Here is a 25,909-nt window from a genome sequence, read left to right on the forward strand (position 1 = left end):
GTCCCTTCACATCCTAACACCTCCTCACATCCTGAAGAAACTGTTGTCAGTTTTCTCATCCTTTCCTTAACCTATTCCAGTCAGACTTTTATTCCCATTTCTCTCCTAAACCTCTTTTCAAGGCACCCAGTGTCCGTGCTGCCACATCCGGTAGTCAGTTCTCAGACCTCATCTCATGTTCCTGTGCATTTGCTGCTAGGGAAGATGCAAAATAAAGTGATAATACTATACCAAATACTATACCGTATCTACCTTTGAAGACCTATGGACCATATATTGACAAGCAGCAGCCAGGTTGTCCCCTGAATGCTACCTAAAAGCTAAAGTGTAGAGAATACGAGAAAACAGTGCTTAGGGAACACGTGGAAGTCAGCAGCTCTCATACTTTTTTCAGACCAGCTGTGTCTGGAGAGCTGAGGCCATTTCTGTGATGTCCCTTCTGTGGTTTTGAAAGATCAGGCAGGATAACTGGTGGTCAGACACTTCAGTTTATCTTACACTAAAGGGTCTCTTACATTTATAATGGAGAATATGCTGATACGGTGGCAAGCGTGGGTTTTGAATTTGGTTTGCAAACTGGCTTATAGAACTCTGGTAATGTGCCACATTTTCCCAAGCCAGTCTATTATCGATGGGCATTTGGGTTGGTTCCAGGTCTTTGCTAATGTAAACAGTGCTGCAATGAACATTCATGTGCATGTGTCCTTATAGTAGAACGAGTTATAGTCCTTTGGATATATACCCAGTAATGGGATTGCTGGATCAATTGGAATTTCTATTTCTAAGGCCTTGAGGAATCGAAAAAGAAAAAGAAAAAAAAAAGAGCTCGTAAAAGAATTGATGACTTTCAGGTGAGTAGGATGAGGGATTGATGCTGCTGTAGGTGCAGATGGATTCCATTATGTGCTTTTGAATAATCCAAGATCTCTGCAAACTTTACAGTTCATTGTCTTTTCCTAAAAACAAGATGGGTTTAGTTTTCTAGCTCTACAGTGAACATTAGTCAACCCAGGTTGAGTATAGCTAGAGCAAAAAGAGGTAATTGGGTTTTTTTTTTTTAATGGGTGAGGAACAAATGCTGTGTTATCTCCTAAATTCAAAGTTAAAATTGAGTCAGAATGCCCATGCTTAGAAAATAGGGACCTGAGAGAACTGAGGAATGGACTAGCTCTGCTTTAGCCCTGATTTTATTCCTAAACCCTCCTGTTAAGCCTCCCCTGGCAAGTGTAATGACTTGTGCTTCCCTGCCCTAGATTTATTTCTGTGAAAATCTGTACATAGAATGGCTCATGTAGTGCCAACATCCTGTGCTCGTGGCTATGACTAGGAACCTTGATCTGATACTTGGTGATCTTGCCCTTCTTTTTTTTTTTTTTTTTTTTTTTTTAGTTTCTTTTTTTGTGAGAGAAGGAAAGAAAAAAAAATAAGTAAAGGAGAGGAATAAAGAGGAAGAGAAAGAGGGAGAGTAAATGGAAATATTGCTTTATTTTTAAAAAAATTGGGTATTAATAATGGCCAATCAATGTTTCATTTAAACTAATGGGTAGGTGTGATGTGGTATTGACAAGAATGTATATTTTGTGTATTTGAAGTGGAGAGCTCTATAAATATTTATTAAGTTTACTTGTTCTGGATCTGAGTTCGAGTCCTTGATATCCTTATTAATTTTCTGTCTCATTGAATCTAAGTCTCCTATCTGGGTGTTAGGATCGTTAGCTCTTGTTGTTGCATTGATCCTTTTACCACTATATCTTTGTTGCTTTAAAATCTATTTTATCCGATACAAGAATTGCAACTCCTGCTTTTTATTTATTTATTATTTATTTTTGCTCTCCATTTGGTTGGTAAATCTTTCTCCATCCCTTTGTTTTGAGTCTTTGTGTATCCTTGCATGTGAAACAGGTCTGGATGTAACATGCTGTTGGGTTTTGGCTGTGTCTTTTGATTGGGAATTCAGTCAATTTAAATTTAGGGTTACTGCCATTTGATGTTGACTGGCTGTTTTATCCATTTGTTGGTGTAATTTCTTCTTTATGTTGGCGCTCTTTACTTTTTGGTGTATTTTTAGAAAGGCTAATACTGGTTGTTTCTTTCTGTGTGTAATGCTTCTTTCAGAAGCTCTTGTAAAGCAGGCCTGGTGGTAATAAAATCTCTGAGTTCTTGCTTATTCATAAAAGATTTTATTTTTCCTTCAGTTGTGAAGCTTAGTTTGGCTGGATATGAAATTCTGGGCTGAAGGTTCTGTTCTTTGAGGATGTTGAATATTGGCCCCCACTCTCTTCTGGCCTGTAGAGTTTCTGCCGAGAGATCTGCTGTAAGTCTGATAGGCTTGCCTTTGTGGGTAATCTGACTTTCTCTCTGGCTGCCCTTAGTATCCTCTCCTTCATTTCAACCCTGGTGAATCTAACGATGATGTGCCTTGGGGTTGCTCTTCTTGAGGAATATCTTTGTGGTATTCTCTGTATTACCTGGGGTTGAATGTTGACCTGCTTTGCTAGTTTAGGAAAATTTTCCTGAATAATATCCTGAAGGGTATTTTCCAGCTTGGATTCATTCTCTCCGTCGCATTCAGGTACACCTATCAAACGTAAATTTGGTCTTTTCACATAGTCCCACATTTCTTGGAGACTTTGCTCATTCCTTTTTATCCTTTTTTCTCTAATCTTTTCTTCACGTTTTATTTCATTAAGTTGGATTTTGACCTCTGATATCCCTTCTTCTGCTTGAACAATTCGAGTGTTTAAATCTGTGCATACTTCTCGGAGTTCCTGTATTGTATTCTTCAGTTCCATTAATTCACTCATACTCCTCTCTAAGTTGTCTATTCTCAATAGGATTTCATCAAACCTTTTTTCAAAGTTCCTAGTTTCTTTACGTTGGGCTACAACATGGTCTTTTAACTCACCGAAGTTTGTTATTATCCATTCCTTGAAGAGTGATTCTGTCATCAGGAGGCGCTCGTTCTCCATCAAGCCTTGTTCCATTGTCGATGTGGAACTGTGATCATCTTTAGAGGGAGAGGTGTTCTGACTTTGAGTATTCTCAGCTTTTTTACGCTGGTTTCTTCCCGTCATTGTAAATTTATCCTCCTGTCGTCTTTGAAATTACCAACTTTCAGATTAGGTCTCTTGAGTGGACGTCCAGGTTGTTAGTTCCCAGGGCCAGAGCAGCGGCGTTAAAACTGATGGTGCTTTTCTGCCCAGGATTCTCCTGTCGGGCTTCCTTCTTGTTTCCGTAGTAGGCGACTCTGCCTTCCCAGGGCTCCAAACCTCAGTCAGAAGGGGAACCGGTCCCGTTTACTCTGCTGGCGACTCGTGTGTTTCCACCACTGGGGGATCTTCTTCTCCGTGAGCGACCAGACTTTGTCTGAAAGTGAGGCGTCCTCTAGTTCTCTGCGCCTTCCCTGAGAGCTGCAATCCCGGGATGTTAGCGATTGGCCATCTTGGATCGTTCTCCGATCTTGCCCTTCTTTTGTCTTAAGCCCTCATTCTGTGTTCTACTTTTATAGTGATTTGCATGAATCGAAAATTGCCACATATTCTTTGAAAGCAATGAAGTCTCAATAATAGGACTCATGCCAGCTTGAATGTTTAAATGCATGCTAGGGTTTGAATCTCTACATTCTCTATACTTAATTTTAAGTCTTTAAGAGCTTGAAGACCTTATTCTAACTTTATTAGTTTATACCTCCTGTTTGTTTAACAAAATACGTTAGCATGGGTAATCTGTAAATAGCAGAGGTATATTTTTCACAGCTCTGGAGGCTGGAAAGTTCAAAATCAAGGCACCAGTGGGTTTGGTGGTTGGTGAGGGCTATTCTTTCTGCTTCTAAGATGGTGCCTTCAGGCTGTGTCCTCATACGGTGGACATGGGTAGAAGGACAAAAAGGGACTAGGGCACTCTCTTCAGCCTCTTTATAAGAGCACCAGTCCCATATATGAAAGCAAGCCCTCATAACCTAATCACCTCCTAAAGACCACTCCCCCTTAATACTGTTGCATTGGGGACTAAATTCAGCATGAATTTTGGAGGACACAAACATTCAAACCATAGCACTGACTAAGGAAATGATTTGGCCATCCTAAGCTAGAAGTATCACCCTCTCAGTGTATGGAAATTGCATATAACCAGGAACTAGGAGCTGGGCATAAGATCTGGGTCACTCATATCCTCTCTTCATAAGGAGGGATGAACTGAATCTCCATTTATAGGGGCTGTCCCCATGGAGACTTGAAGCCATACACTTCTCAGGATTCAGGTTGCACATTACCTGATTGTCACAGTTGATTTGAGCCTGCAAGACTGTAAACCCATCCTGTTATCATGTTTTCATTCCTCATGCACATAAATTTATCATTAAACCTTTGTGATTCAGCAAATCTATTTACCTTCTGATTCTATTTTAAATTCCTTTCATGTTCTTCCTTGGCCCTCCTGTGTATATCCCTCAGCTTTGCTAGGCCTTAAGATCATCGCACACTCTTCATCATAAGAATAAAAATAAATTCTGTGATGGAAACATATATGGGAATATATGCAAAGATCTCTGAGAAGAGAAAGAAGAGTCTCTGAAAGGATCAGAAAAAACTCCATAGAAAATGGATTTTTTAAGCTACAACTTGATGTTAACCTGCTGAAATGTGTGTGGAGGAGGGTTAGGAGGAAGCAAGCATTCATGTTGTGAAGAGAACAGCACAAGCAATTGCAGTGGGTCATGAGTGAGTGGGCGGTTATGAGTGGGAGACAGAGCCAGTGAGTTGGGAGGGGCACAGGTGAGTTTAACCTTTACCATGGAGGTGACGTAGAGCAGGTGAGTTCCATACAGATTTGGCTTTGAATATGAGTTCCACTGCTTCTCAGTTATGAGATTGGACAAGGCACTTGACCTCTTTTTGTCAGCCTCCGTTTTCTTGTTTATAAAATGGAGGTGATAGTAGTAACTACATGATGGGATTGTATTGAGAAATTAAACGAGATCATGCATGTAAACTGCTGAGACCTGCACACCGAAGAACTAAGTAAATCTGAGCCATTATCATTTAAGTAGGGAGCATCATGCCTGACTGAGTCCATACATTTGTTTCTTGACTTAAAATAGCTGCCATTCCTGAGAGGGAGGGATTCCTATTTTCTAAATGATGGAAACAGGGACTTGCAGAAGGTAAATTGCCACTTAGTAAGTAGCTGAATTGGTTTTCCAACCTGGATCTATCTGGCTACAAAACTGATACCTTGTTCCAGGAAGGATTTAAGGATGCTCAGGAGGAAGACATTCCCAGAGTCACACTCTAGAAGATCAAGGAGTGAATGGGAGATGCAGTGGAATGGAGGGCATATTTGAAGGAACCTTTCCTGTGAAGAAAAATCCAAGACAGAATGATGTAAGGAGACACTTTAACTTGAAAAGATTCTTGTGAGAGAAGGAAACGGGCTATTTGCAATAGAGGAGAGAGACTAGAACAAAGTTGGAACTCAACTTCATGGAAGCAGAGGGTGGTGGAGTTTTCGAGGGCTGAGTGAGATAGTGTAAAAGCACTGGGGACAAGAGGCCATCTGAATCCCGTAAGGGCCAGGGTGAGGGGGTTCATGGGTCATCTGTCTTTGCTGATTGGCTTTATGCAAAGGAAGAGTAAACATCCTTAGGAAGTAGTCCTGCAGCGTGGAGCAAGATGCCCACCAAAGTTAGGCACATCCCACAGAACATGGAAGAAAGGGGTGCTATTTCCTTTTGTCATGACATTTCAGAGAATGGTTCCCCTGGGTCCTTGAGAAAGACATTCCTGGGTTGTAAGAAGGCTAAGGAGGCCGGGCGTGGTGGCTCAAGCCTGTAATCCCAGTACTTTGGGAGGCCGAGGCGGGTGGATCACGAGGTCAAGAGATCGAGACCATCCTGGTCAACAAGGTGAAACCCCATCTCATTAAAAATAAAAAAATTAGCTGGGCATGGTGGCGCGTGCTGGTAATCCCAGCTACTCAGGAGGCTGAGGCAGGAGAATTGCCTGAACTCAGGAGGCGGAGGTTGCAGTGAGCCAAGATCGCGCCACTGCACTCCAGCCTGGGTAACAAGAGCGAATTTCCATTCCCTGAATTCTTTGTGGCAAGTTAATTTTTATTAAATAGCATGCTCACGATGTTGAAGGCTCATGATCTCATGGCTGCAGTGCAGATGAAAGCATAGCCTGAAATGCACTACTGTAAGGCAGCCAATGGAGGACGGTTATTACAGTCACGGGCAGATAGCAGCATAAAGCTACTTCCAAATAGTGTTTATGACTGGGCACATTGGCTCATGCCTGTAATCTTAGCACTTTGGGAGGCCAAGGTGGGTGGATCAGCTGAGGTCAGGAGTGTGAGACCAGCCTGGCCAACACAGTTAAGCCCTGTCTCTACTAAAAATATACAAAAATTAGACGGGCATGCTGGTCGGCACCTGTAATCTCAGCTACTTGGGAGACTGAGGCAGGAGAATTGCTTGAACCTGAGAGGCAGAGATTGCAAGGAATCGAGATCATGCCACTGCACACCAGCTTAGGTTATGTTCCTCATTGTCTATAATGATTTTCTTTTTTTCTCCTCTGTTTAAGGATATTGAAAAACAAAGTTTAATCTTTGAAGATCTTTGAAGATGGTTTTTAAGACCAAAAATTTGAAGGACATGCGAATGATATGTGTGTGGAAGAACTACTGGAAGACATTCCTTTCAGAAGTCCCTCATGATAGGGAATCCCAGGGCTGGAAAACATCATTCAAGTGGGCAATCAAATTACATTTGTTGTTAAAAGGTAAGATGATAATCTGCAGACACAAATTCAGTGTCTTCCCTAAGAAGAGATGAATTTGATTAATTTGGGCCTTTTGTTTCCCTCTCATCATGACTTGTTTATACTTACAATTCACATTTAGTTTCTCTTACTAAACAAACATTTATTAAGTATAAGTATCAGATGAATAAAATATGCCCTTACATATAGGCACATAGAGTTGGGCTAGGGTGTTATCAACTTTTAGAGAGTGATTGTAGCTAATTGACTCCTTGTTCATTCTTGCATTTATTTGGTATAGAAGTAGTAACAGAGGTTTTAAGTTAACCTGCTTGTGGATAATTAACATGGTTGAAAGAGTGGTTTTAAGAATGATGAAAACTTGTGGTTCTGAGGTCCAGAATAAACACCATTAAGAAGTAATTCTTTTTCAACCTCCCCCTTAGAGGAGCAGCTAGCATGAAGTTTACATGAGTAAACACAGTAGAGAAAAAGGAATGTGGGGTAAACAGACTCAACCAGGGAAGCTTTTCTCATCTTAATCTTCACCTTATGACTTAAAGCTCCAATGTAAGAACTGGCTGTCTTCAGCCTGGCTCATTAAAACTTTTCGGCTTCCCAAACGTTTGATACTGCATTCTATACTTCCTTAATATTTCCTTTAATATTTTTCCAGCCACCCTGAGTGAATCCCAGCATTGCCCTACATAAAATATATCCTTAATGGTATTTCCTATTTGATGTCTGACCCCCCTCCTCCTTCACTAAAAGGTAAGTAAGGGAAGGGATTTTGTCTGTTCTGTTCTGTTGTAACCCTAAATCCCTAGAAGGTGCTCAGTAAATATTTGTTGTTTGAATGAATAAATCAGCCTATTATTGAATCAGTCAGTCTCCTGTGGAAGGACTTCTCATACCAGTGGTGCATATCTGTATGATAGCTGGCACAGGGAGGGTTGTGGTCAGAATGGCTCTGTCTATGTGGACTAGTTTTGCTTAGCATAATGACAGCAGGCTCCTGTTGGGGTTAAGCCACAGTTTCAACCTGATTACTCAGTATCATTCTTTAATCATTAAGCCAGAGGATAAGATTGGAATTGATCTGGGAGACTATTCAGTCTGCTTGTCTATTTTTGATGTGAGAATAACAGAGCCTAGAGAAAGTAAGCTGATTACTCACAATCGTAAAGCTTCAGAGGTCAACCTGAAATTAGGCTTCTGATGTCAGATTCTGTAGTGTTTCTTCATGTGTTCCCCCTGGCTGAGACAGTTCATGGGCTTTCAGGTTTGACATTTTTCTCTCCAGTCTCTAAACAGAAGCTTTTATCTGGACATTTCTAGGTTAGCATAGATGGACAATGACCCTGCAATGTATGGATAATCCCAAAGGTTGACCACTGTGGATGGGAACTATCCCAGATGTGTCAGGAGTACCACAGGCATGCTCACTTCTCTATTCATTGGAGCTGTATACAGTGGAAAGGAAACACAAGTCAAGACACTTTGCTGCTTCAGTTCTTTTATTACATGTCACAGTCCCATATGTCTCCATTTAAGTTCAGACTTTTTGATGAATCATCAGACCAGCTGCAGGCCCTTTGGTTCAGAAGTCTTGATCTCACCAACTGTTCATTTTCTTAATGGACTTCCTTACTTCAGGCATTTGTGTGTAGCTGGTCTATTGTGGAGTTTTCAGAGGGGTGTGGAGCCCTCTCTTTTTGCGACAGTCAGTTCTCTTCGTGTAGCATGTCCTGAAGCGGGGCTGTCTCCATTCTCTTTGTGTGTGAAGTCTTCTGTTAAGCAGGGTAAAGTGAGAGAGGACTCCTAAAGAGAAAAACTCCTCCAGCATTTGCCGAAACATGTTTGTGAACTGACCAAGATGTAATTGGATGGCATGAAAAAGGCTAAAATTTATTTAATTTCTTGCTATCTGGTTTGTGGTACATGGTGCCCTAAATTGAGTTTAGAAGAAACTTTGCAGATGGAATTTTGTTCTGTTGCCCAGGTTGGAATGTAGTGGTGTGATCTCAGCTCACTGCAAACTTTGCCTCCTTGATTCAAGTGATTCTCCTGCCTCAGCCTCCCAAGTAGCTGGGATCACAGGCACCTGCCATTATGCCTGGCTAATTTTTATATTTTTAGTAGAGATGAGGTTTTACTATATTGGCCAGGCTGCTCTCAAACTCCTGACCTCAAACGATCTGCCCATTTCGGCCTCACAAAGTGTTGGGATCACAAGTGTGAGCCACTGCGCCCAGCCGATGATGTCATATTTAATTCTACTTCTGTGGCCTCTTTTACAATACCAGGCATGCATGAAGCCCATGGTTTTGCTGCACCTAGTTTTACTCAAACAAAGGCTCTGGACTTTCATAGTTTACACTGACATATTCTAGTTTGCCTCTGAAATGTACTCTGAGGATGCTGACTTCCAGATGATAGTCATTCTTGGCTTCCAGATAGTTATTTTTTGGTGAAGAGAATTTCAAGTCTTTTGAGTATAGTAGCCACACCTCTTAGCTTCATTTTGGTTTGGTTACAAAATTTATTTTAGCTTAGTTTTCTTAGATTAAGGGGGCAAAGACAGAGCAGAAGCTTTTGGGAGGCTGAGGTGGGTAGATCACGAGGTCAGGAGTTAGAGACTGATGTGACCAACATGGTGAAATCCTGTCTTTACTAAAAATACAAAAGTTAGCTGAGCATGGTGGTGCGTACTTACAATCCCCACCACTTGGGAGGCTGGGGCAGATGAATTGCTTGAACCCAGGAGTCTCTTGAGAAGTTGGGACTACAGCACATGCCACCATATTCAGCTAATTATTTTTATTTTTAGTGGAGACAAGGTTTCTCTATGTCACCCAGGCTGGTTTCAAACTCCTGGACCTAAGTGATTCACCTGCCTTGGCCTTTCAAACTGCTGCAATTACAGGTGTGAACCACCATGCCTGTTTTTCTTCTCATTTTTCTCTCTTCCCTTCCTCCTTTGGTAGATGGAAATGTGTCATGTACCAGCTATTCATCCAATGACTGCTCCTCAGTTCCAAATGCACTGTTGACTGCCTGCTCTGCAAACGTAGAGGTGGGTTCCTTAAATGCTTCCTCTGTCAACTGGCGCATTATTAAATGTTGTCAGTACATGGTGCTAGAGGGGCAGTATAAGAGGCTTTTCTTTCTAGTTGTGTGCAAATCTTCACAGGCACTGAGCTTTTCCGCACCAGGCTCCTGCCCTGCATGGTGCTTAGCAGCACACAGTGACCAGCAGTTTCTCTGCATTTGCCTGGGTGGTTTTCTAGTGAGACAACTGTTTACTAATAGGTTAAGCTAGCACCCTAGATGGTGGATTTTCAGCAAACTCCAGGGGGCATCTGCTAGCATGTTCCACCATGTGGTAATGCAGCAATTCTGCCGTTGAATTACCCATGACTGTGACCTCTCCAAGGGGTCCTGGATCTCAGCCTTAGTGGGGAAATCCCTTCCTTGGTCACTCTATCTCAGTGTAGGGACAGTAGGAAGTTACTGCTCCTTGCAACAGCTGGTCCTATACTTTGTTTTTTTGAGGCAGGGTTTCTCTCTTTTGCCCAGTCTAAAGTGCAGTGGTGAAATCATGGCTCACCGCAGCCTTAACCTTCTGGGCTGAAGCAATTTTTTCACCTCAGCCTCCCAAGGGACTAGGACTACAAGTCTGTGCCACCATACCTGGCTTTTTTTTTGTAGAGCCAGGGTCTCACTGTGTTTCTGAGGCTGGTCTCAAACTGCTGGCCTCAAGCAGTCCTCCTGCCTTGGCTTCCCAAATTGCTGGAATTGTAAGCGTGAGCCACCATGTCTGTCCTCTGCTAGCCCTATGTTCTCTAGAGTTCTCTTTCCTTTTGTAGACAATCTCTCATATGGTGTTCCCTTGTTAAATAATTAATTTTTTTTATTTTATTATTGTACCAGTTTAAACTTTGGGTGATTTTTGTCTTTTGATTGGACTCTGACAAATAGAGAACTGATGCTAGGAAGGGTTCTGGGAGAAAGACCCACACAAATGGGATCTGGGCATAGGTTTGGTTATCCAAGGGGCAGCGTTGAGCTCCTTGTCAATGGGAAATGGGATGCTGGTGATTTTTAGGAAGTGACCTCATAATGTTTCAAGCTACCACTTCCTGTTGATTGTGATGAAATGCCAGCTGAGACACATGCCATAGGAGCTAAGTGGCTTCTGTACTTGACCACTATGAAGACTGCTGTGGAGAGGGTCCTTTTGGATGCAGTGGAGCAGGGGCACCTAATCCCTGAATCACAGGCCGGTACTTGGCCACACAGCAAGAGGTGAGCAGCAGGTGGGCGAGCAAAGCTTCATCTGTATCTATGGCCACTCCCCTCTTTGCCGCCTGATCTCCACCTCATGTCAGGTCAGTGGCAGCATTAGATTCTCATAGGAGCAGGAACCCTATTGTGTAACTGTGCATGCAAGGGTTCTACCTTGCTGTATCTTTATGAGAATCTGATGCCTGATAATCTGTCACTATCTTTCATCACCCCCAGATGGGACCATCTAGTTGCAGGAAAACAAACAAGTTCAGGACTCCCACTGATTGTACATTATGGTGAGTTATATCATTATTATATACTACAATGTAATAATTACAAAGTACACAATAAACGTGATGTGCTTGAAATATTCCAAAACTGCCCCCTGCCCCCAGCCTGTGGAAAAATTGTCTTCCATAATATTGGTCCCTGGTGCCAAAAAAATGGGACTGCTGCACTCGAGCACTCACAGAGAGAGAAACACAAAGCTCAAGTCTTAGCATAAGTCATGGTCTGAGATCCAGAGCTTCCCTGATAGCCCAAACACAATTCCTTATTTCTTGTTTCCACAGGGTTGATAATATTGAAAATCAAACACAAACTTAAATGTGTGAATTGCTGAATTACAGTGACAGTTGAATTCACTGCATCACCAAGGTTCTCATGAGAACATAGGGGCACTAATAGGTGAAGAATGGGATTCTTTTTCTTTTTGAGACCGTCTCCCTCTGTTGCCCAGGCTGGAGCACAGCGATGTGATCTTGGCTCACTGCAGTCTCAACCTCCCGGGCTTAAGCTATCCTCCTGCCTCAGCCTCTGGGGTAGCTGAGGTATGATCACAGGTATGAGCCACCACACCCAACTAATACTTTGTGTTTTGTAGAGATGTGGTTTTACCACATTGCTCAGTCTGATCTTAATCTCCTGGGCTCAAGACATCCACCCACCTTAGACTTGTAAAGTTTTGAGATTATAGGCAGCAGCCAGCATGCCTGGCCCTGTTTTCTTTGGTACTGGTTTATTTTGAAGGCCTCCAATTGTCTTCCTGACTTCTAGGCTTGCTGACTTCAGCCTATTCACTATAGCTAGAGGAATTTTTCTAAAAGGCAAATTTGGATCACAATGGTTCTTGATTAAAACCTGCTGGTGACTGCCCATTGCCTTTAAGATAAAATCAAAGTAATTTGGCCACAGGGCCTGGTAAGAGCTGGCCTCGGTTTACCTTTCCAGTTTTATCCTGCACCACCCTTCCCATATACCTACCCTCCAGCCACAGGGAATGTCAGTTTCTTTGGGGGACTTTACTGGTGTCCTTCTTCAGGAAACCCTCCCCTACCCTCATCATCACTCTTTGACTCTCATCTTTAGCCTCAGGCGAGGTGTCTCACCCCATTCTCTATGATGCGACAAGAAGCCCCTTGGGAGCATTTCAGGCCCACTCTGTACTTCTGTCATTGTGCTCCTCACAGTCTGGTAAGTGTTGGCATACGATTGCTATATTAGTCTATTTTGCATTGTTATAAGCATACATATGAGGCTCAGTAGTTTATAAATAAAAAAGGTTGGCCAGGCACAGCAGCTCATGCCTGTAATCCCAGCACTTTGGGAAGCCGAGGCGGGCAGATCACAAGGTCAACGGATTGAGACCATCCTGGACAACATGGTGAAACCCCATCTCTACTAAAACACAAAAATTAGCTGGGCTTGCTTGTGCATGCCTGTAATCACAGCTACTTAGGAGGCCGAGGCAGGAGAATTACTTGAACCCAGGAGGCGGAGGTTGCAGTAAGCCTACATCGTGCTACTGCACTCCAGCCTGGATGATATAGTGAGACTCCATCTCAAAATAATCATCATCATAACAAACTTAGCTAGGTGTGGTGGTACATGCTTGTAATCCCAACTACTTGGGAGGCAAGATCACTTGAGCCCAGGAGATGGAATCTGCCGTGAGTCATAATCACCTCACTTTACTTCAAGCCTGTGTGACAGAGGTGAAATCTGTATCCAAAAAAGAAAATAGTCATTGGGGAAAAAAGACTAAACAAGCAAAGGTGTCAGGAGAGTCCTGTGAATGTGGGTCATGTCAGCAGAGTGTAGGGACTACTGGGCAGGAGGGACTTGAAGAACGGGGTGGTGGAGACAAGGTCATTCATCCTAAACAGTTTGCCCTGTAGCATGTAGATCAAATATCCCGTGTTGGCTGCTGGTGACTGAACTGGGCTTCCTGTTTCTGTGTTTGGTTTGACCATCACAATGTTGAAAAACCTTTGAAGTGAATACCTTGCCATTTGCTACACTTCCTCCTGGGCTCTGGCATTACTCCAGCCTCCTTTCTTCATGTAGGTTGCCTGATCTGCTGAGACCTGTGTTTGCTCTCCCTGCAGATGGGTGGGTAGGAGGCGATTTAATATATGTGTATATGTATATATATGTGTGTATGTGTGTGTGTATGCATATATGTGTGTATATATATGTGTGTGTATATATATATGTATGTATATATATGTATGTATATATGTCTGTGTGTATATATATGTGTGTGTGTGTGTGTATATATATATATATATATATATATATTAAAGTAAATAGACTGGGTGTGGTGGCTAAAGCCTATAATTCCAGCACTTTGTGGGGCCAAGGCAGGAGGATTAGTTTGATCTAGGAGTTCAAGACCAGCCTAGGCCACATAGTGGCCTTCTCTACAAAAAATTTAAAAAATTAGGCATGCTGGCATGCACCTGTAATCCCAGCTACTTGGGAGGCTGAAGTGGGAGGATCGCTTGAGCCCAGGAGTTGAAAGCTGCAGTGAGCTGTGATCTCACCACTGTGCTCCAGTCTTGGTAACAGAGTGAGACCCAATCTCAGAAGAAACAAAAGAGAGAGAGAGATAAATAGATCCAGCACTAGTGGGAGTATACTTTTGAGTGCTCTTTAGGACAAAATTATATTTTAATATTTTGTTCTTCCTTAAATTTTTTATATTCTAGCAAACCATTTTTTCCACAAGGAGAAATAAATGTCATCCAAAGAGCCCTAGGAGCAAGGGCAGACTCAGAAAGTCAGAAGCACTGTAGTCATTTTGAGCAGCTTCTATCTTCAGACTGCTAAGCTGGCAGTGCCAGGCTGGGTCCATTTTTCTCCTCTTTAATTTCTTAAACTGAAAGAGTCCTGCTAGAATCTGAAGTCAGATCTGTAGGTCAGCATTGAGTCAGCAGTTTGCTATGTTGTGAGGTCTTACCCCAGGAACTACAGAATACAAAATGCAAGAGAAAGCTGGAATAGAGCATCTCTTGGGGAAATGAGAGCCAGAGATACGGCAGTGCCCCATGGAGACAGCCAGCTGTTATTTGGCAGTGCCTTGTGGAAAGGCTGTACTTTGGTTAGATCTTTACAATCTGGAATGTGACCTTTAATATTATTAGTCCGCAAACTCCAGTTTCTCATTTTTGCGGCATAGGTCAGTGTCGTAGGGAGTGGTTCATCTTAGCAGAATTTCCTGGTTTTCATGGCAGGGGTTCCATTTGTTAATTGACAAAGGAGGCATATTTCTCCTCTGTCCATAAGAGAAGATTTATGTCCTTTCCCTCGGGACTCCCTTGAAGGTTCTTGGGAAACTAAGCAGAGGATGAGGAAAGGCTGTGAACACGCTTGCTGATCCCTTCCTGTCCTACAAAAGAGCACACCTCTTCTGTAACCGAAAGACCCTTTTCATTACTGGAAAGGCTGGACAGACTGAGGGTGTGTGTGTGTAGACACGGTCTCACTCTGTCACCCAGGCTGGAGTGTAGTGGTGAGATCATTGCTCACAGCAGCTTCCACTTCCTGAGTTCAACTCTTCTCCCACTTAAGCCTCCAGCGTAGCTAGGACTATAGGAATGTGCTGCCATGCCCAGCTCATTTTTTAATTTTTTTTTTTTTTGTAGAGATGAGGTTTCACTGTGTTGCCAAGGCTGGTCTTAAAACTCTTGGCCTCACGGGATCCTCCTGTATTAGTCTCCCAGTGGGCTGGGATTATAGATATGAGGTATCTCACCTGACCTGTGATGAGTTTTTGACAATGTCGTTGCTTTTTTACAGAAGCACCTAAGCTGAAGAGTCCCTTGAGAACAAGTACTATCCTGTGGTTTCATAAACTTTCTTCCATTTGTGGTTCTTGACAAGTTAAATTTAAAGTGCATCTTATCAAGATGGATAAACCCAAGTTTTCCAGAGCTGGAATATAGAAAATGGATGGACATATAAGTCCCACTCATCCATAGCCAAGGCATGGAGACCTGAACACACCTGGGCCCTGGACATCACCTTTCATTGTGAGTAGCTCTGAGATAACACTTCTGGTTGGTAAGTGCCCACTGGCAATAGTTTATGTAACAGCAAGTGAAGGAATCAAGAGTCAACAAAACATTTTCTGTCCCAATTCTAGTATTAATTTGATTAGATAATTCTATGAAGAATTTTCATATGCCACAGTTCTGATCAACATCTCAAGTGAACTGAAAAATTATATTTAAAAGTCAACCTTCTTTCTCACTCTGTTGCTGAGACTGGAGTGCACTGGTGCAATTATGGCTCACTGCAGCCTCAACCTCCTGGGCTAAAGCAGTCCTTCCTCAGCCTCACAAGTAGCTGGGACTACAGATGCTTGCATGGATTTTGGTATACGTGGATATTGGGCAGCTGGAACCAATCTCCCCATATACCAAGGGACAAATTGTATCTGTTTTGTTTTGTTTGGTTTTTGAGACAGTCTTGCTCTGTTGCCTAGGCTGGAGTGCAATGGCACAATCTCAGCTCACTGCAACCTCCACCTCCCAGGGTTAAGAGTAGGCTAAGATTACAGGTACCTGCTATTATGCTGAGCTAATTTTTGTATTTTTGTAGAGACAGGGTTTTATTATGTTGGCCAGAACATAATGGTCTTGAACTCCTGCCTTCAGGTGATCTACCTGGCCTCAACCTCCCGAAGTGCTGGAATTACAGCCGTGAGTCACTGTGCTGGGACTTTTTTCTTTTTGAGATGGAGCTTTGCTCTTTTCTCCCGGGCTGGAGAGCAATGGTGCACTCTCAGGTCACCACAACCTCCACCTCCCAGGTTCAAGTGATTCTCCTGCCTCAGCTTCCTGAGTAGCTAGGATTACAGGCACCACCGCACCTGACTAATTTTGTATTTTGTAGTAGAGATGGGGTTTCTCCATGTTGGTCAGGCTAGTCTTGAACCCCTGACCTCAGGTGATCCACCTGCCTTGACCTCCCAAAGTGCTGGGATTACAAGTGTGAGCCACCGCACACAGCCTCTATCTGTTTTTACAATTATGCTGTTAAATACATAATGTTCCATGACAGTGGTAAATTTTTAATGACAATTTTTAATTGAGTGGAATGACCATAAAAATAATAAAAGTAGCAGCTAATATTTACTGAGCTGTTACTAGGTGCCTATAAATACCATAGATTTTTAAATTCCCCATAATTCTTCCTTATTTGCCTAACCGCTCTGTCTTAAATTACTCGTGCTTGCTTCAGTAGCACATATCCTAAAGTTGGAACAATAGAGAGATTGGCATGGCCTCTGTGCAAGAATGATGTTCAGATTTGTGAAGTGTTCCATATGTTTTTAAAACAGAAAAATATTACTCCTAGATTTTCACTGTTTGTGCAATGACCTTTTGTTTAGGTTGAATTATATCCGAAGATGATATTTCCAGAAATGAGATTACTGTGAGTCACAGGACGTTAGCATTCTTATTATACTTGATGTAAACTGCCGAGCTTTCAGGCATGGTGGCTGTCGGCCTATAATTCCAGCACTTTCGGAGGCTGAGGTAGGAGGATCGTTTGAGGCCAGGAGTTGGAGGAGGCAGTACAGTGAGTCACTGTATTCTATTTTAAAAATTTCCAAGCTTTACCCTGGTGGAAGGCTTGTATACAATTTAAACATCACTAATAGTAAAAGAAAATGCCCATTTCACTGCACCTTTGCTGGCACAGGGTACAATAACAAGTTATTTATTGTTTGCTTATTCTTAGTAAATAAAAGACCTCATTAATACTTTTTGTTACATTTTAATATATATTTTCTTATATTAGCTTATTAGCTTTCTTTTTTTTTCTTTCTTTCTTTTTCAGATGAAGTTTCACTCTTGTTGCCTAGGCTGGAATGCAACGGCACAATCTCTGCTGACTGCAACCTTTTTTACTTGGATTCAAGCCATTCTATTGCCTCAGTCTGCAGAAGAGCTGGAATTACAGGCATGTGCCACCATACCTGGCTAAGTATTTTTAGTAGAGACAGGGTTTTTCCATGTTTGTCAGGCTGGTCTCGAACTCTGTACCTCATGATCCAACTGACTCAGCCTCCCAAAATGCTGGGATTAGAGGTGTGAGCTACTGTACCCAGCTAGCTTTCTTTTTTGCTCCCCCTCCTTTTTTTGGAGACCAAGTCTCACTCTGTAGCCCAGGCTTGAGTATGGGGGTGCAGTCTCGACTCACTGCAGCCTTGACCTCCTGGGCTCAGGCGATCCTTCCACCTCAGTAACTGGGACTATAGGCACATGCCACCATGTCTGGCTAATTTTTTTGATTTTTAATAGAGGCAAGGTCTTGCTATGTTTCCCAGTCTGGTCTGGAATTCCTGGCCTCAAGCAATTCTCTGACTGCCCCCTTCCAAAGTGCTGCTATTATAAGCATCAGCCACCAAGGTTGGGCTGTCCATGTCTTTTCTGTTTATTTGTAGAGTTAACATGTCTTTTACTAATTAGATGATCTATATATTTAATCTTTTATTAAAGTATAAAAATAGTAAATACTTTTAAATGAAGAAGTGAAAAATTTCCTTTACTCTTCAGACCCATAATCTTATCTCAGGAAATAATTGGCCATATTCTTCAAATGCATATGGGCTGATTGAATATCAATTCTCATTTTCATATTTCGTGGACATCTGTGTCAATTTCTATTGATGTATCTGAATCCTTTTCATGGTTGGCTAATGTTTTATTATATGGATATATCACAGTTGACCAGTCAGCCTCTATAGCCATTTAGGCTCCTTCTAATATTTGCTTTGAGTTCCTTATGTCATTAAAAATTAACCTCAGCAGGTGTGGCAGCTCACACCTGTAATCCCAGCACTTTGGAAGGCTGAGGTGGGAGAACTGCTTGAGGGAAAAGGATCACCACTGGCCTCATCGACATAGCAGCACATTGTCTCTAATAAAAATTAAAGATAACATGAGCTGGACATTGCGGTCCACACCTGTAATCCCAGCTACTGGGGAGTCTGAGACTGGAGGATCACTTGAGCCTAGGAGGTCGAGGCTGCAGTAAGCTGTGATCACACCACTGTACTCCAGCTTTGGTAACAGTAAGAATGTGTTTCTTAAATAAAGTAAAAATTAGGTTGGAAGATTGCTGGAGTTCTGGAGGTTGAGGCTGCAATGAGCTGTGATTGTACCTCTGCGGTCCAGCCTAGGGAATAGAGCAACATTGTTTCTCAAAAAAGTAAAAATAAAAATTAACCCTTTAGCATATTTCCCAGTAACACCTTCCCTCTTATGTTTTTCCTAGAAGCTTTTGAATTTAGTTTACTTTTCACATATCTTTTAAGAACTTTTATGGGATTGCCTGATTTATTTTTAAAGAATGTCTTTTTGTCACTTCCAGCTGGATCTACCATGAAAGACATCAGAGTTCAGGAGGAGACTGGGCATCATGTTATTCAGGTACAAAAAGACTTGGACAATAACTCAAAAATGATCAAACAATAGTGCATGCGTCAAGTGCAATGGGAAGCTCTTCTGGAGAGTAGGAGAAGCTTCCAGATAAGGTGACAGTGAAACTGGCTGTTGAAAGATGAGGAGTTGTGTGAGAGTAGGGAGCGAAGGGGGATGTGGAGGGATGGGGAATGGTCAGGGCAACCAGCACTTTAAAGACCTGGACAATTAAGATGGTGCATTTGGTTCAGGGAATGGGGAATTAAGTGTGGCAGGAATGCTTTGGAGAGACAGTAATTTGCTTGTATGGAATTTTGCCTGAGAGACCTCACTACAGTTTCTAATCTGGTGATGTTATCATCCATCACTGTTTCTGTCAGATAGTTTGGAATAGGTGTGATGATCACAGTAACATCAAGCATAATCGTTCATGAATTCTCACAAAACCACAGGCAGGTACCAGTTATCCCCATTTCCTGAATGAGGTGGTACAGACTTAGGGATAATGAGTGATTTGCCCAAGCTCACATGGATATTAAGCTGAGTCAGATGTAGGGACTGGTTTGACTTTAATGCTTGCTCTTTTCATGAGCACCATGTATTGCTTCTCCTATGCAGTTAGGCAGGTAGGTGAAAGAAAAGCCCGTGTTTCTCTCGTCACACACTTTGACTGACTGACTGTGTGTGTGGAGCTTATACACCAAATTCTCCAGTGTTCTGGATATTAACTGGGTATCCCACAATGTTATTCTGACACTACCTGGAGCTGGTGCAGACCCTGCAGGTTAGGCGTTTAGTCCCATGAGACTGCCCTCACTTCAGATGCCAATGGCAAGTATTAGGTTTTCACCTGTACTTCTGACCAACCTATTACAAATCAGGGGTTCTCATGACCCCCTTCTTTGATTTAATCATCTGCTGGAACAGCTTATAGAACTCAGAAGAACAGTTTATTTTCTTTTTTTCTGAGAGACAGGGTCTCATTTTGTTGCCCTGGCTGGTGTGCAGTGTTGCACTCATAGCTCACTGCAGCCTCAACTGCCTGGGCCCAAGGGGTCCTCCCTCTTCCTAGTAGCTGAGACTGCAGCCTGCACCACATCTGGCTTATTTTAGTTATTTATTTTTAGCAATGGGATCTTGTTTTGTTGCCCAGGCTGGCCACAAATTCCTGGGCCCAAGTGATCTTCGCACCTCAGTCAAAGTTCTGGGATTACAGATGTGAGCCACCACATCTGGTGAGTTAATATCCTATTTTTAATTCACTGTAAAGGATATGTCTCAGAAACAGCCAGTGAAAGAGATGTGCATGCCGGATGCAGTGGCTCATGCCTGTGATCCCAGCACTTTGGGAGGTTTTGTTGGGAGGATCGCTTAAACGCAGGAGTCTGAGTTCAGCCTGGGAAACAGGGTGAAACCCTCTCTCTATAAAAAATACAAAAATTAGCTGGGCATGTTGATATGCACCTGTAATCCCAGCTACTCAGGAGGCTGAGGCAGGAGAATCACTTGAACCCAGTATGCAGAGGTTGCAGTAAGCTGAGATCACGCTACTGCACTTTAGCCTAAGCTGCTGAGCAAGATTTTTTCTCAAAAATTAAATGAAAATAAATAAATAACTAGGTGTGGTGGTGTGCACCTGTTGTTCCAGCTACTAGGAAAGCTGAGGTGAGGATGCATTGAGCTGGGGACTGGGGAAACTTAGGTTGTGGTGAGCTGAAATTGTGCCACTGCACTCTAGCCTGGACAAAAGAGCCAGACCCTGTCTTTAAAAAAAAGAAAGAGGAGAAAGAAAGGAAGGAAAGGGAGAAAGAAATGAAAGAAAGATGGATGCCCAGGGGAAGGTAAGTTGGAGGTGCACAGAGCCTCCATGCCCTCTGTTCAACATGCCGCCCTCCCAGCACCTCCTGTATTCAGCAACCAGAAGCTCTGCAAACGCTGTTGTTCAGGGTGTTTACAGAGGCTCTATTATGCAAGCCTGATTGATAAAATCTTTGGCCATTCATAATTAAGTCAATCTTCAGCCACTCTCACCTCCTGGAGTTCAGCAGGTGAGGCTAAAAGTTCTAAGCCTCTAATCATGTGGTTGCTTTCTCTGGCAATCAGCCCTCCTCCTGAAGAAATCCAGGAGCGTGCAGCCACCCAGTCATCTCAACCACATCCCCAAATGCATTCTTAGCATGCTGGAGATCCCAAAGTTCTTAGAGTCTCTTGTGTTAGAAAGCTGGGACCAAGACCAAATATTAAAAGTAAAGATGCTCCTATCACCTCTATCACTGAGGTCTTTATAAGCATTCAAAGTTCTGTGCCAGGAACCAGGGACAGAGAGCAAATATATATTTATTTTGTTTTTTTTTTGAGACAGACTCTCCCTGTGTCATCCAGGCTGGAGCACAGTAATATGATCATAGCTCACGATAGCTTTGACCTCCTGAGCTCAAGTGATCTTCCCAGCTCAGACTTCAGAGTAGCTGGGACTACACATGCATGTCACCCATGCCGAGCTCATTTTTGTAGAGACGAGATTTAGTTATGTTGCCCAGGCTGATCTCAAACTCCTGGGCTAAAGTGTTATTTCACCTCAGCCTCTCAAGTAGCTGGGACTGCAGGTGCACACCACCATGTTTGGCTAATATTGATTTTTATACTTTTGTAGAGGTGGGATCTCACTATGTTGTCCAGGCTAGTTTCAAACTCCAGGCCTTAAATGTTCCTCCTGCCTTGACTTCCCAAAGTGTTGGGGTTATGGATGGGATCCACCATGCCCAGCAGCCACAAAGATCCTTATAAAAGAAAGAGGTTAGAAGAGTGAGAATTGGAGCAGGAGATGTGTTGGTGGAAGCAGAGTTAGAGAGGGAGATTTGCAGATGTTTCACTTCTGGCTTTGAAGATGGAGTTAAGGGCCACGATCCAAGAAATGGGAGTGGCTTCTAGAAGCTGGAAAAGCCAAGGGAACATTTTAGAGCCTCCAGATGGAATGCAGCCCTGCTGACACCTTAACTTTAGCCTTAATAGACCTAATTTGGGCTTCTGATTCCTAGAAGTGTAAGTTGGTAGATTTGTGGTGTTTTAAGGGACTAATGTAGTGTAGTTTCTGGCAGCAGCAAGAGGAAATAAACCTGACGCCAAGCATCGTGGGTGATGTTGGTAATCCCAACACTTTGGGAATCCCGGCAGGAGGATCACTTGAGGCCAGGAGTCCAAGATCAGTCTGGGCAACATAGTGAGACTCTGTCTCTACAAAAAATTAAATTGACTGGGTGTGGTGGCTCACTCCTATAATCCTAACACTTTGGGAGGCCGAGGATCACCTGAGGTCATGAGTTTGAGACCAGCCTGGTCAACATGGCAAACCCCCATCTCTACGAAAAATACAAAAATCAGCCAGGCATAGAGGCACACACCTGTGATCCCAGCTGCTTGGGGGGCTGAGGCTGAAGAATCACTTGAACCTGGGAGGTGGAGGTTGCAGTGAGCTGGGATTGCACCATTGCACTCCAGCTTGGGCAAGAAGAGTGAAACTCCATTTCAAAATAAAACAAATTAGCCAGGCATGATGGCATGCACCTATCGTTCCAGCTACTAGGGAGTCTTGAGGTGGGAGGATCAGTTGAGCCTAGGAATTCGAGGTTGCAGTGAGCTGTGATTGCAGCACTCCGCTCCAGCCTTGGTGATAGAGTGAGATCTTGTTTAAAAAAAAAAAAAAATGAACACAGTGGGAGTGGGGACAGATGGCAATGTTAAATAGAAAGGTCAGGGGTGGCCTCCTAAGTGAAAATTGAGCAAAGACTTGGAGGGAAGGAGCTGGCCAAGGTGCTGAAGGAGGAGCATTGTGGGCAGAAACAACAGAAGAAAGTGTCTGAGGCTCTGGAAGGAGGTCAGTGGAGCAGGAGATGGGGAGAGAATTAGGGGAGGAGGCCATGGAGTTGCTGGGTGGGGATCAGTATAGATCGTGTAAGCCCTGGGAGGTTATTGCTGGGGCTTTGGCTTTTACTATGAGATGGGAACTGTGGGAGGGTTCTGAGCAGAGAGGCGACATGATCTGTCTCTTGATGTAAAAGCATTCTCTGGCTGCTGAGTTGAGAAAGACTGGGAAGATTTGGGTGGAAGCATGGGGGTCAAACTGTGGTAACATCCAGGTGGAAGATGATAGTGGTCCTGACCAGGGTCATGGTGGTGGTTAGAGATAGTCAGGAGAGAAGTAGGGGAGGAGTCCAGGGAGTTGCTAGGTGGGGATCTTCAGTACATGGTAAAGACAGTGAACAGGATTTCCTGACAGACTGGATTGTGGGGTGTGAGAGAAGGCAGGGGTCGAGGTTGAGTTTGTTTCTTACTGAATTATTAAGTAATTTTAAAAACTCTACTGCCTTTCCCAGTGTTACCAAATATGGGATGCTAGATTAAAGAAATCTCTTCAGGTGCAGTGCAGTGGCTCATGTCTGTAGTCCCAGATGTTTGGGAAGCAGAGATGGGAGTATCTTTTAAGGGCAGAAGTTCAAGACCAGCCTGGGCACCATAGCAAGACCTCCTCTCTACAAAAATATTTTTCAAAATTTAATAAAATAAATGTAGCTAGGCATGGTGATGTGTACTTGTAGTCTCAGCTACTCAGGAGGCTGAGGTGGGCAGATCTCTTGAGGTCAGGAGTTTGAGGCCAGCTTGGGCAACATAGCAGGACTCCGCACTCTACAAAAAAATAAGAAATTAGCCAGGTATGGTGGCACTCAACTGTAGTACCAGCACTGGGGAGCTGAGGCAGGAAGATGGCTTGAGCCCAGGACATTGAGGCTGCAGTGAGCTATAAGTGCACAGCTGCACTCCAGCCTGGGTGGCAAAGCAGGACCTTGCCTCACAATACAAATAAAGTAATGAAATCTCAAGTCAGAGCCTTTTGGCTCTGCAGCCCTTGCAACCCTGGAGCCATGCCGTGGGGTTTTTATCACTGGGAATGAGGAGACCCCTGCCCAGTGTTGTTGCCTGACTAATCAGTGTTTTAAAAAATATGTTAATCGGGCCGGGTGCAGTGACTTACGCCTGCATTCCCAACACTTTGGGAGAATGAGGTGGGTAGATTACCTGAAGTCAAGAGTTCAAGACCAGCTTTGCCAACATGGCAAAACCTTATCTCTACTAAAAAACAAAGATTACTTTGGGAGGCCGAGGCAGATGGATCACAAGGTCAAGATATCGAGACCATCGTGGTCAACAAGGTGAAACCCCGTCTCCACTAAAAATACAAAAAATTACCTGGGCATGGTGGCGCATGCCTGTAATCCCAGCTGCTCAGGAGGCTGAGGCAGGAGAATTGCCTGAACCCAGGAGGCGGAGGTTGCGGTGAGCCGAGAACGCGCCATTGCACTCCAGCCTGGGTAACAAGAGCAAAACTCCGTCAAAAAAAAAAAAAAAAAAATACAAGACAAAAGAACAAAGATTAGCCAGGCATGGTGGCAGGTACCTGTAATCCAAGCTACTTCAGAGGCTGAGACAGGAGAATCCTTTGAACCGGGAGGTGGGGCAGAGATTGCAGTGAACCGAGATTACAAGCTTCATTCCAGCCTTGGGGAAAGAGCGAGACTCTGTCTCAAAGAAACAAAAGGATTACTTATATTACTACTTAATAATTTTATTGTTTAATATGGAGTTTTGCTCTTGTTACCTAGGCTAGAGTGCAATGGCATGATCTTGACTCACTGCAAACTCTGCCTCCCGGGTGTAAGCAGTTCTCCTGCCTCAGTCTCTCAAGCGGCTGGGATTACAGGCGCCTGCCACCACACCTGGCTAATTTTGTATTTCTTAGTAGAGACAGGGTTTCAGCATGTTGGAGGGCTAGTCTCAAACTCTTGACCTCAGGTGATCCACCCACCTCAGCCTCCCAAATTGCTGGGGTTATAGGCATGAGCCATCTCACCCAACCAGTTTTATTATTAATAGGTAACGAGTAATAAATATTTTTAAATGTTTGTTTTGTATTAGTTATATTAACATGTAATGTTTTTATTATTAATATGTAATGAATAAAAATATTTTTAAAAGTTTGTTTTATTTTTTAACTTTAATGTAATTATTTGTGCAAAGAAAAAGTCTTAGAAATCTTACATAAAGTTAAAAAATGTAACGGGATGCTAGACCCCAAAAGATTTAGAAGCATTACTCTGAGAACTTCCAGTTTAAAAATATTCAGAGTAGGCCACATACAACTTGCTACGTGATCTATTTTGTTTTCTTTTTGTTTTAGGATATGGGGTCTCACTCTGTCACCTAGGCTGGAGTGCAGTGGTGCAATCACAGGTCACTGCAGGCTTGCACTCCTGAGCTAAGGATCCTCCTGCCTCAGCCTCCTCAGTAGCTATACATGATGACACCTGGTTAATTTTTAAATGTTTTCATACACATTGGATCTCACTTTGTTGGTCAGGCTGGTGTCAAACTCCTGGCCTCTAGTGACTTTTCCACCCCTGCCTCCCATCCTATAGGCATGATCCACCACAAGGAGCACTTGTTCAATTTTCTAAAAAAATAAAAATTTCTAAAGTAAGCTTGTGGCAGGAAGATAAAAGTAAAAAACCGAAGAATACATTCTAATGATTTATTCCCACATATTCTTTTGAAAGCAAGGACTTTTAGTAGACACATTGTTTACAAAGGCAAAGAAACAATGTTTTACAGGTACTTCAACACACACTGTAATGTTCTTACTTGTCTGACATCGGTTCTTTTTTGTATTTTTAGTAGAGACGGGGTTTCACCATGTTGACCAGGATGGTCTCGATCTCCTGACCTCGTGATCCAACTGCCTCAGGTCAAGCTCTTCAGGCCCACCTTGAGCCTTCCGATGACCTGGACAGGCCCAGCTCTTTCCTCCCAGTGGCCTCTGCAGGCCTAGCTTTTGCCTCGCAGGTATTCCTTGAACCGGTTTTTACTTGCCTCCTGGTAGCCTTGACAAGCCCAGGTGTTGCCTCACTCTAACCTCATTAGGACCAGCTCACAATGGCCTCTCTAGACTCAGCATCTGTCCCCTGACAGGCTGTCCAGGCCAAACCTTCTTCTAGTCACCCTCTTCAGGCACAGCTTCTGTCTCACACTGGACTCTTTAGGTACAGCTCATGCCTTTCGGTGGCCTCTTGAGGCCCAGTTCCTGCATCTCTG

The 25,909-nt window shown here is 43.2% G+C and overlaps 1 protein-coding gene and 1 non-coding gene across 51 annotated transcripts in view; both read left to right on the plus strand.

The window, feature by feature from the left end:
* LOC108590343 (uncharacterized) overlaps positions 1-25,909 on the plus strand; it is a 151,001-nt gene that overhangs the window by 112,697 nt on the left and 12,395 nt on the right. For 32 of the 50 annotated variants that reach the window (XM_078338675.1, XM_078338662.1, XM_078338678.1 and 29 more), the window contains 8 exons: positions 9,749-9,837; positions 11,286-11,347; positions 11,624-11,893; positions 12,420-12,524; positions 15,132-15,364; positions 17,181-17,303; positions 18,717-18,775; positions 25,493-25,660. The gene's annotated coding sequence lies outside the window, so the exon portion shown is untranslated. Of the gene's footprint in view, positions 1-5,241; positions 5,382-6,584; positions 6,783-7,437; positions 7,533-9,748; positions 9,838-10,869; positions 11,153-11,285; positions 11,348-11,623; positions 11,894-12,419; positions 12,525-13,397; positions 13,447-15,131; positions 15,365-17,180; positions 17,304-18,716; positions 18,776-25,492; positions 25,661-25,909 lie in introns of all 50 variants that reach the window. The other 18 variants (XR_013522631.1, XR_013522632.1, XM_078338644.1 and 15 more) reach the window with 7 other exon arrangements.
* On the plus strand, positions 16,565-16,668 carry LOC118144625 (U6 spliceosomal RNA). Its single transcript, XR_004729390.3, has one exon. It is a non-coding gene; the product is annotated as a U6 spliceosomal RNA (small nuclear RNA).

Source organism: Callithrix jacchus, chromosome 9 (genome assembly GCF_049354715.1).
Source record: "Callithrix jacchus isolate 240 chromosome 9, calJac240_pri, whole genome shotgun sequence".
Lineage (NCBI taxonomy): Eukaryota > Metazoa > Chordata > Mammalia > Primates > Cebidae > Callithrix > Callithrix jacchus.